Source organism: Tyto alba, unplaced genomic scaffold (assembly GCF_018691265.1).
Source record: "Tyto alba isolate M040663 unplaced genomic scaffold, T.alba_DEE_v4.0 Super-Scaffold_200000175, whole genome shotgun sequence".
Taxonomy (NCBI): domain Eukaryota; kingdom Metazoa; phylum Chordata; class Aves; order Strigiformes; family Tytonidae; genus Tyto; species Tyto alba.
Window position 1 is genome coordinate 1,354,780 of NW_024881290.1, and position 11,777 is coordinate 1,366,556.

At 52.2% G+C, this 11,777-nt stretch overlaps 1 pseudogene; it reads right to left on the bottom strand.

The window, feature by feature from the left end:
* Positions 1-650: 650 nt before the first annotated feature.
* Positions 651-11,573, bottom strand: LOC122153601 (annotated as a pseudogene).
* Between the last annotated feature and the right edge of the window lie 204 nt (positions 11,574-11,777).

Below are 11,777 nucleotides of genomic sequence, written 5' to 3' on the forward strand. Positions count from 1 at the left end.
TGGTTACGGACCCAGTGTGGATCTTTCCAAGAAGATCCACTGTCCTCTCTCCTGTCAGGCACTTCCTTAAAGAAGGGGCCATGCTAAGGGCCCTGATCCCTTCTGGTTGGATCAGTATCACAAGGGCATCCTGTCCGTGACGACAATTTAGAAATGCTGCAGCCCAAAAGAAGCTGTTCAAAACAGCCTCCCTCCCCTTGGGACCTACGACCAAGTTTGAGATACCCTCATACTGAATTGAGGTGAAACACCACCAGCCAACCCGTTTAACAATTTATTAATACAAAAGACATGGCAAGTGGTGAGATACAAATACTCAATGGCAACTTCTTAACTAGGTAAACAAGTCCCATGCTTACTTGGAGCTAGTTACAATTTGTTAAAGAAAGGAGAAGAGAGAAAGAGAGAGAGACAGAGACAACTTGTCTGTTAGGTTTCCCTTCCCTCCCTTAATACAATGCTTAAGGAACCGTCCTGGATCTTTGTGGCCAGCACAAGTAATTAAGAACCTGGGCGTCACAAGGATGAGGCAGGTCTTAATATTCAGAGCATATCCACGCCTGTACTTATTGTTGTAAGATGTTTCAAGACTCCCAGCAATGTACATTTTCGGTTACAGTCCCTGTATATGCACAAGACTAGTGAAATACTCAAGCTGTCTGAGAGAGGGTATTGACATAGCCAAAGCTTCAGCATGATGAGGTTCTGCAAAATCAAGTTCTTTCACATAACGGTTTTTATTAACTTTATGCTCCACCTTCCTGCATGGAGACTCCATAGGAGACAAGAGGACGGCAGAGTTTGGATCACTTGGAGTTAAGTCCACTAGGGTAGCAGAATCACGGACGCTTCCAAGAGAAATTTCACCCAATTCCTTCAGTGAAGCAGGTGGGATTAGAGGGCAGGCATCTCGAGCTCTGAAGATGTTCTGAATGAGCTACTCCGCATCTAGGCTCCATGGCACCAGGTCAGTTGGGATGGCCTGTTCCACCATCACCTTGCTGATTTTCTCCTCCTCCTGAGAAGAAGTTGTTTTTTCATCCAGAACATTTTCAAGCATCTCTTGATACACAGCAGAACTGGAGGGAGCTGGATCGCTCGACCCAGAAGTTGTGGCGGTCAAATGCTCTTCAAATGAGTCAGTCCCGTTAGCGGTGTCCTCATTAAGAAGCAGCCCACTGTCTGCCACCTCCTCCAGAGCTTGGTCCTCCGTGGTGAGGCTGCCTGGCATCGTGGCACACAACGCTAACGGCTTCCCCTCTGAGTCCTACGTGGACTCCAGGCACTGCTCATCTCTCACAGAGCTCTTCTGAGCCATCCCCAGGCCCTGCAGCAAAGCTTCCAGTTTCTTGTTTGCAATGCTTATGGCTATGAAGTATTTCTGAATTATTTTGCCTTTCTCAGCCAAGCTGTTTCTCATGCTTTCAACAGCCTGCTGGAGTTCGTGACTTTCCCTTCTCGCTTCCCAGAAGTGCAGCTCCAGCTCCACATGCTTACTCTTCCTCAACCCAGCCTTCCTTCATCCGTGCCAGCTGAGCCTTGAGCTCTTCTATTTCTGTTTCCCTGCAGCAAAAGCAAAATGCAGTGGCAGTGCTGTGGACGGTCAGTGAAAGAGTGCAGCGCTTGCCGTCTGGCCTCCTGCCTCGCCCTGGAGGCGATGGGAAGCGGCTGCCCGGATGCGTCCCCCGTGCCTGCCAGCAGCTCGGCACCTGCAGCCAGAGCCAACACGGGCCTCGGGCACAGGACGGCTCGGGGCTGCAGCCCCCGCCTTGCTTTGCACCCACCCAGCCCCGTGGGGCCAGGGGCTGCTGCCTTGGCCTGCGAGGAGGGGAGAGGGGGCCCCCACGTGAGATCCAGCCCGCGCAGATGCAGAGGTCGGGCGATGCGAGCGGGACCAAGAGCTCCCTGGGCCTCTGGCCCTGGGGCTCCGTGCAGAGCCCGCTCTGTGCCCGCCTGGGTTGTGTGTCACTGCTTTGCTTCGCGTCCATACAAAGGGCTGTTGTGAACCATTCAGTCCCCAAGGGGCAAAACCACCAGTGGGCACGCTGGTGTGTGTAAGAGCTTTTCTTTCACTAGGGGAGAAGGGGGACATTGGTAGCCATCTGTCTCTGAGCGAGGTGGAACAGGAGATGGAGCAAATACATGGTTGCAGGTAAAAACGCTTGATGTAGAAAAGGTCGCAGTGCTAAATCAGCCTGGTAAAAAACTACTCTTTAAAAATATTCTATTGGGCAAGTTCAAAGAAAGGGAAAAGAGACAAACAGCTGTATTAACTAAGCCGCATGGTACGTATGCACTGAGCATCACGATGAAACCTGAAACAACTAATCAGTCTGATCATATTTCAAATTTCTTCATGAAATCTTTACATGGTCAGAAAATGAGGAAAAAGGTCCTGGATTCCACCCCAAAACGCTCCTGAGTAAATCGTTCTAACTCTGGTTTCTGAAGTGAAATATACCTTTCCTGAAGTTTGCTCTCAGACTCCTTCAGCTTTGTTTTCAAATGCTGTACTGTAAATTCTTTCTGCTGCAGATGACTCAAGTACTGCTCTCGGTTTTGTGGCTCAATGCTGTGGTTGTCACCACAAGAAATGTATCTCCCTGATCGCCTGGAAAGGGAAGAAACCCAAACCGTCACAGAACATCACTCCTAGAGGTCTTCAGTCCTGCCAAAAAGAGACTTCCCATAGACCGATACAAAGCTTGACTCGTTTGGGGCTCCCCAGTGTCCTCACAAGAGGCTCCTCTGGAAAATCAACATCCTTGAGGAAACAGCTGGTTTGTGGCTGTCGTGCAGAGTTTACTATCTGCTGTCCTTGGTTTCAGTGCCATGCATCAAATGAGACATTTAACTTTAAAATACTTTTACAACAAAAACTTTTTAGAACTAAAAAACCTTCTTTTTTTTTTTTTTTTTCCCCAAATACAGCTCTTTTTTTGTTTCTTTCTCGTATCACAGTTCTCATCTGTGTTAGTGTTGCCTGAGAGCATAGTGTTACCCAAACTGTTTTAACACTCACAATACTGATGCTGTATGTATTAGCTGCAAGACCAGACCTACTCGTCTACCTCTGCACTAGCAACACTTGCACTATCCCGGAAAAAACTGCTGTGCTTACTCGAGAGAGAAAGATCTTTTGCTTCCAGCAGCAGACATGGGGACTTCATGCTGAAATAGTGCCTGTGCTGCTTGGAGAGATGAAATTGGCTTCACTCCCTGGAAAGGAAAAGGGAAGATTGGAAACATGATGGAAAGTAGAACACAAAGACTGTTTTCCAAATAACAGCAAATCACAAGCATTCTCCCTTTGTGCGTGCTGGGTGAACTTTAGAACTTGCATGAATTTTCAACCATCCCTAAGGGCAAGCACTGGATTTTCAACATGGCTTCAGAACTGGCACTTCCAGAGGAGCAGGAGAAACATCTGGACACGAACCCCTGATGCTACAGAAGCCATGTTAGGACTCGGTGGGGATGTCTTGCACCCTCCATAGCCGGGACCCGTGTCTTCACAGCCTTAAAGAGGGTGAGACATCCACCAACCACCCTCACCTTCTGGCAGCTCTTAGCAAGCGGTCTGAGGATCAGCCCTGTTCGGATTTAACCCAACACTTTCCCAGCCTCCCCATGTGCCAGCGTTGGGATCAGCCCCTGTTTCTCTGTGCCTCTCGTTCAGCCCAGCCCAGATATTCCTCGGCCCGAGCTGAGTGCTGAAATGCACAGCCCAGCTCGTGCAAAGGGTAATCCCAGGGGCCCAGTTTCGCCACCGCTAATCAACTCCATGCCAGTACAACACCCCTGATGATCAGACCCAAGTAGCCACAGCTGGAACCAAATCAGAGCCACCTGCAAGTCTGCAAGGGAAGGGAGGGAAAGCAGCAAAGCCTCTTCGTGTCACAGAGTATTTATATAATTCCTACAGATGCAGCTGTCAGTGACCCTCCTCCTTGGGGAACCAAAATGACCGTGGGACACAATGTCTGAAGCTTCCACAGTCTTTTCCTGATAAACAAAATGCTCCCATCTAAGAGACTAAGATACTAAATGCTCTCTTGGTATCACGGTCCTCCCAAATCTAATTTTCCAAGCAAGACCCGAATGGGTAAACACATCATACAGATTTCATACCTCTGGTGTTCAGGCCCCCATATCATTCCACCCCTTTAAAGATGCCAGCAGCTTTCCAAAGCCACGTCCTGGCTGTGGCACAGAGAAGAGGAGCCCTAGCCAAGAGTCGTCTCTGGTTAAGTAGAACATATCATAACCAGATGTCGCTATCAAAAGCTTTTTGAGGAAATGAGCCTTAATAATAGCCTCTCCTGAGCCGCCTGGCTTGCAGCGTAGTGCTGGGAAGGGCTGCCGAGCTAGGCACGGCTGGTAAGGTGAGCAGAGCCTGAAAATGGAACCACCCCAAAGGCTGAGCTTTCTGAGAGCGTGAACTGCATCTGAGACCCAGCGATGTGTCTGCAAAGCATAAATTAACCTGTCTGGCCCCAATTCTGAAAACAGCTACACACAAGCTTAACTCTGAGCACAGGAGACTACTTTTGCTTAAAATTAGGCACGTGGCTATTTACAGGCTCTTCAAGAACATTTTAAAAATTAAAGGGGTCACTGCCAGTATCGGTTCCAAGTGTGCTACTTATGCTCAAGCCAGCTCTGCGTAGAGCAGAGCTCAACAGCACTGGTACTAGGAGAGCTTGAAAAATATTTTCTCCCATTTGGTAAACATCCCTAAGAAAAACATCATGGCATCTATCCATAAAATATTAATTGCAACAGATTCTCCTGGGTAATTGGGACTTCTGTCTTAGAAACACCCTACCAAAGCGGTGAAACTCCGTGCCTAGCAGCAGTGCGGGCAGGAGCCGAACACGGCCTCTCACCTCTCCTAACGCCGCTCTCCCGGCTGACAGCTCCCTAGGGATGCCTGTTGACTGGTTTTGTCGCTGGGACAACGTGATTGCAAAAGCTCACACGTTTAAGCCCCAGAAGAGCCCACCGAAGCAGCGTTAACCATGAAAGAGGTTAGCATTTCTCAAGAAACACATTCTTTTGTCCCACCCGTGTGGTGCAGCCATCGCACCCACGTTTGTGTGTGGAAGTGGCCCGCGTTTAACTCTGCTCTTTGCACGGATCTGTGCAAGGATAATGACACAGTACAGTGACCATATATCCCACTGCATTCAGAGCGCTGACGGGTAGAGCAGATTAGGTATATTTGCTCTACTGGGACAGGATGCAAGCACTGAAACACCACGTCATGCATGTATACATGTGTGTTGAGACAGCATATACATTCCTTACACAGGGCCACACAATAGCCCCACATGGATGCCTGGTGTATGGCATCCCAGTCTGCTATTTCTGGCCAGGTGGTCGGATACCTTTTTGGATGGTCTCCTGGCCTTGCTATTAACATTTTGCTTGTACTAGAGCGTTGAAGATTTTTCCTCCTATAAGAATAAAGCTCAAACCTGCTTGTGTGCATTTTATTGTCCATTGGCTATCTAAATGGTAAGATTACAGTATGGGAGAAAGGAAAAAGGTCAAGGAATATCTGTGACAGGAACACTGCCAGCTGACCACAAGAACAGGATTCCTACAACTCAGGATGTAGATGAGCTTATGAAAGTTTAGTCTTTTTGTGTAACTCGTTTGTATTTGCAACTTCAGCACTATTTCATAGCTGCCAAAGTCTAGATACATGGAACTTAACTTGCCTCTCTTCTTACTGCATAAACATGACCTTGTTATGTATATACATACATCTATCAGTCCTGATGCTGTTTTGCATATAGTCACACAGTGAAACACAGCTGTGAGTAAAACAGTGCTGACAGAGACAGCTTGTGCTCAAAACGTAAAGCACCTAAATTTGCTGAGCTTCCTTGCCTTCAAAAACATCCTGTCACGTGGGAAAGAGACCAAAATATGAACATGTATGGTCACCACTCTGCTGCAGCAACTAGAGGAATAACTGGAACACTGTCTCTGTAGATGGCTTTATTTAGAGAGCCCGGGGGAGAGAGAGGGCCTGACTGTGTAAAAACACCCAGTAAAGCCATTAGAAGCAGCTGGAAAAGTGGAGAGAATTCAGTTGTAATGCTCACTGTTGGAAGGACCCGCATGTTTAAGAGACTGAGATTAATTTATCCTAGAAACCTTTTACTCACAGCTACGTCTCTACTTCCCATCTTTAACAGCATAAGCAGTGTGTTTCCAGGAAGCATTAATGCTGCTCCTATTCTATTTAATATGAGGTTGTTCCTGCGAGATTGTTTTTGTATTCTCCCTCTGCCCCTGTCTCATTCTCTCCACGACCATGAGGTCTAAAGTCAGTGGAAGAAGCTGAGGATGTGCCTGGGCATGCCGAGAAGCACCGGCTTGAAAAGCACCCGACAGCTCGGTGCCTGGCTCCTCTCTAAGACCAGGGTGGGTGTTTCACACCGCACCAGAGATATCAGGGTCCACACAGGAGCAGCCCGAGGAAAGCTCCCTTCTGCTGCCTGCTTTACTGGGGAAAGGATCCAGCTGGGATCTGCAGGGCCACATTGAGCTTTGAACTGGGAGGAGGCTGCACATCCCCTCCCCATCACACCACCTGGGACACGCACAGCATCCAGCAGTAAGGACCGGACAAGGAGACGGGGTTCCCATCCTCCCAGCTTCTCATGGCCCTCTGCAGGAGGTGGGATGCCTGCCTGTCTTCATTACTCCCTGCTACGTGCTGGAATCCAAACAGGCCTGAGTTCCCCACAGCTCCCACTTCCATCAGAAGACCCTACCCAAGATCTGCAACCAACACTTTCTCCTTGTCACACATAACACTACAGAACAGGACTGGCAAGTCCGTTTTACGGCTATTCTGCCTGTTACATTGCTACATTCACATGTGAAAAAGAGAAAAAAAAAATAATACAAACCTCTCTCAATGGGGTCATTAGAACGGTTGCTCTCACAAAGGTTGTTCAAGACCAGGTCGGGCTCAGCAAAGACCTGCTGAGCAAACGCCCGAGCTGCCGACTTCTCGGAGGTCTCCTCCCGTGCCTGCAGCGGTTCTGTCTGCTGGCGTTCGCGAGGTTCCTGCCGAGACAACGCCGCCTGTGAAACATCAGGCTTTAGCTGTCACTTCTCTGATCTGGAGGAACGACTCGGCAAACAACATAATGACTGAGGACATCAGTATATGCAGCACCTGGTCCCTCCAGCCTCTATTTCTGCAAAAAGTGTTCACAGGAGAAAGTGCTGGAAAGCAGGCTCGCATGGCACCTGTGCAGTAGGAGAACCCCTGTGGGCTAGACGGGAACTTCTTCCTTGATGTACTGGTTTTATTTTTGGTAAGCCTGGCAAGCGTCTGGAGAGTGGCCAGACTAAGCCTTTCCTGCTGCTTTAGTGTGCCCTGATCTCCAGACACGTGGCTTTACTGGCGTGGCAAACAGAGATGGCAGTTAGCCGTGGGGCAAGTGGAAGGTGGTCCAGGATTTTCTGCACTTTCCAGCATTCGTGGGTGTTTTTCTACCCTGTTTGTTATAACAAACGGGAAATCTGACTATATCCTTAGAAGGCAAGACTGACAAAACACATGTGTAAGGTTGAGTAAGAATGAATAATAAAGGCTTTCCTTTTCTGCTTACTCCTGATTGGGAATTACTCATATTGAGCGCTTGGAAATCACGGGTGCAGGTGCGCTACTACTTAGCTTTTAAGGTAGAAGGATACATTTTGGAATTTCAGAGCCTTGCGAGTATTCATTTAGGGCATTATCATCAGGAACACAGCTAAGATAAGTGCTTGACTTACAACTGTACGAGGTACAGAAAAAAATTGCTCTCAGGCTTGCCTTCTTGATGAGCCATCTAAGGAGGCAAAGTCACCAGAGCAAGACTGCTTCCAAGAAAGCAGTCTGCTGCCTCGGTTCTGCCACAGAAACTGACTGCAGATAGGGGCTGTTTTGCTACAGGGTTTGTGAGCCCAGCTTGCCTCATACCTCTCCTTTGTCGGCTGCCCTGGCCATGGCTCCTCCGCCCTCTGCCAGGCTGCAGAGCAATGAGGGTGGTCGCTCAAGGGGCACGTCTGCCTGACCTACCACGTCCGCCTCTATTCCGTGGTCCCCAGGCTCATCTGAACACAGCTCTGGAAAGCAAAGGCATAAGGAATGACACGTGTTGGGGTCAGATGAGCTTTAACAGCCACGACTCTGCCTGTTGATTCCGCAGGCCAAATTACATGCCAAGAATGTGCTGCAAAATGATTCCTCTGAAGGAAACTGGCAAAACCCTGCACCCCAAGTGAGGAGCGACCCTCTGATGCCATCTGCTGCCCCCCTCGGGAAGGGTCCCGGCAGCATTGTCACTCAGCAGATGTCGGTCATCACAGTCCAGAGCTCGGCTCTCACCATGAAGAACATGCACGTTCCTTCCTACCTCGGCCAGAAGAGCCCTGGAGGTGAGAGCACACCTGAAATGTGGGCACTTGGTCTGAACCGGACCTGTTCCTACGGGAGAGCTGAGAGACCTTGCTCAGAAAAGATGCGCTACAGAGGCCACGAGACAACGTGCATCAGTCAGGCCGTAAGAGACCAAAACTTTCAGCGCAGACCATCTCGTTCTGGGAGAAACCCAGTGCCAATGGAGAAAAGCCTGGGGGCCGCCGGGCAGCAGTGCAGCAGGCTTGGCAGGGCGCCGGCAGTGGCACTGTTCACAAACCTCAGGCCACGTCTGAGGAGCATCTGGAAAGAGCAAAGCAAGAAGCCCTGGCCTGTGTGCCAGGAGGTGCACTGAAACTGAAGAAAGGTCATCTAACCTCTGGGAAAGGTCACCCTAATTCGCCCCGTGTGTTAAGGTTCGAAGCGGTGAATTCCAGGATGTTACAAGGGCAACGGTTAGAGAACCGCAACCCAAGGGGACGCTCCCAAATGCCCCATGAATCGCCTTTTCCAGGTTCATCTGGACCCACGTGCTTTGAGTTGGACCTGAAATTCAAAGCTTTACAGCATTCTACCTGTCTGCACATCAGCGTGCTCTCTGCTGTCCTCAGGCTCAGGCGCTTTGGGCTCCAGCTGCTTCTGGGTTCTCTTGCTGCTTGGGCTCCCTTGCTGCTTGGCCAGGGTTCTACTGCAGTCTTCTTCTCGGTGCCTTTGAGCCTGAGGACAGCAATGTGGGATACTCTGGGCAGGCAGCAGGAAAAAGAATCCATCCCAGATTACTTTCCGTGTGGAAGTGGTAATCCTTCTCCCCACAGGGAAATGAAGACGATGGCCTTTGGCCCCACAGACTTGCAGTTCAGGGCCACGAGCCTGAGGAGGGGGAGTCATGTCTCTGTGCCCCACGGGGGTGTTTGCTCCCAAGGCTGGGGCTGCACCCAGCTCCTCGGGACCTGCCCACAGGGCACTGCCCCAGCACCCTTCTCGGTGCTGTGTGGTCTAGAAAAGCCACAGCTGGGCACCAGTCACTGGCGTGGAGCACAGGGGACACGGGCTGCCCGTCTGTGCTCTCCGCCCCGGCACTGGAGATTTCTGCCCAAACCCCACCAGGGAGAAAGAGGCCTCTGTCTTGATGGCTTCCCATCCCAGAAAAGCTGCCCTTCCTCTCCCGAGGCCTCTCCCACCCATACACAATGCCAAGGTGGAGAAAGGTAGCCACTGCTTACTTTTGCCTGGCACTGAACCAGAGTCTCGATGATCTGGGCAGCCATCGTCACCGGCTAGACAAGAGAACAAAGGCCAAGTGGGAGACGCTCCTCTGATGGTCTGTGCTAGAAAGCAGCGTCACTCCCGTGAGCCAGCTGGAACGACTTAGACACTTACAGATCTGCAGAGGCCCAAGACCGTCACAAGGAGATTAAGCGAGGGCAGTGTGGTCACTCGTGTTCCCTGGGCTGTGCTGCTTTGCCTGTGCACAGGGAATGGACAAAGGGAGAGCTCTGTGTCACTGAGCCTGGCTTTGCCCTCTCCCCTGCCAGCCCGTCCAGCACCATTTGCATCCAAACAGCCAAAGAAGAAGTCCAGGCGCAAAAGGGGCAAGTGGAGACAGCTGGATCTTGACTTGCCGTTACTTTCCCAAGGCAAGGCTGAGCAACTCGGGCAGTGCTGCCCCGCAGCTGCCCCAGCAGTGTGGGTACCTCTGCCCCAACCCTCGAGCTGCCTTGCAGCTGCAGCTGGAGCATCCCACCAACGGCCACGGTGGCACCAGAGGTTTGCTACTCCAGCAGGGCTTACCTGAGGATGGCGTCCAGCCAGAGTTCTTTCACCTCTTGCGAGCTGCAGGAGACAGGAGAACCAGTGTCACACCCCACTGCCACCAGCTAGGTGTTGTGCAGTTTTCCCTCCAGAGAACAAAGTCAAAGCCAAGGAGGGTCTGCTCATGATGCAGCCTCGTCTCTCCAGGAGTCCCTTTTGATGCTGCAACTCTGCAGCCTTTGGGATGCCCCTGGGCTGAGGAGCGCTGTCGCAGACACGGGGCTTCTCCAGAGCGGGGAGCGACAGCCCAGCTCTGCCAGAACTGCACCTGGGTTTTCCTGGGAGCAAACGGGACCGCCTGTCTGCACACAGCCCCCGCCTCAGCCCACGCCTTGCCTCACCCCTTTGACAGCGCACACCTTGTGCATGGGCTGTTTCCAGAGGGGAGAGGCTCAGCTCGGAAAAGAAGCCGAGCTGCAAAACACTTCCCAAGCAAAGCAGTGCCTCTGCTTTCCCTCCCCGCCCCGTGCCGTGGACCTGAGGAGCCAGCTGGGCTCTGAAGGCGAGCACTGGGCCAGACAGCCCAATGCCTGGTTACACGTCACCGCGACTCACCCAAAAGTGACCCCGCAGAGGCTGGTGGGCCAGACGAGGATGAGGGTACAGCTGCAGTCCAGGCCCAACGCTGCGTCCTCTTGTGCACACCCGCACGCCGCCTCCTCCTGGCACAGCACCCACAGCTCGCCGAGACGCACCCTGTGCTGCAGCCAGAACTGGTGCCACATCTGCAGCCAGGAAGAGCAGGGGCTGATGGTGAGCTTGCCTTCTGGGGGGGCACCCATGGAAATCCTCCTTGGGAGAGCCACTGCAGCTGACAGAGCCCTGAGAAGGGCTGCCCAGCTTCACAGCTCACCCAAATCGGCAACATCCTTGCTGGCGACACCCCTGACCCTTGTAGCCCTGGTTTCTGAGCGGCCGACCCTCCCCAGAAATCCTCCCTGGGACTTTCTGGGCCATTGGAGCAATGGCCAGCCCAGAGGGCTTTGTGAGATGTCTCCTGAGGGCTGGTATTGGAGGCAGGAGGTGGGAAGAGGGAGTACTGCCATCCTCTCTTCTTACCTGCGCTTGGCAAAAGCAAGGGCGTCTTGGAAAAGCAGGAGGTCTCTCCTCCTCGTCCTCCCACGCCAGGTCACCTCCACACAGTCGCAGCGGAGGAGCTCGGGATGCCGTCGGGACACGAGGGCACCCAGCTGGCTGCCACCAGAGCCGCCCCTGCAAAGGACACGGTTGCGGGCGTGAGGCACACGGCTCTGCCGGGAACAGGCCGTGCCCGGTGCCAGAGGGACAGAGCAGGCACGCACCGGGAGAAGCAGGAGGGCAGCTGGCCCATCGTACTGCGGCCAGGCAGACACTTGGCTGTGGAAGCGCTCAGCAAGGGGATGAGCAAGGCCCCGTAAGGCCTTCCGATGCTGGGCAGCGATGTCCCCGTGCCAGGGTGCTCCTGCCAGAGCCCGTCTCTCCCAGCACTGCCCGCGCCAGCACAGTGCCGCACCGGGAGACACTGGTGTCCGTGACACCACTGGTGCCCCTTGTG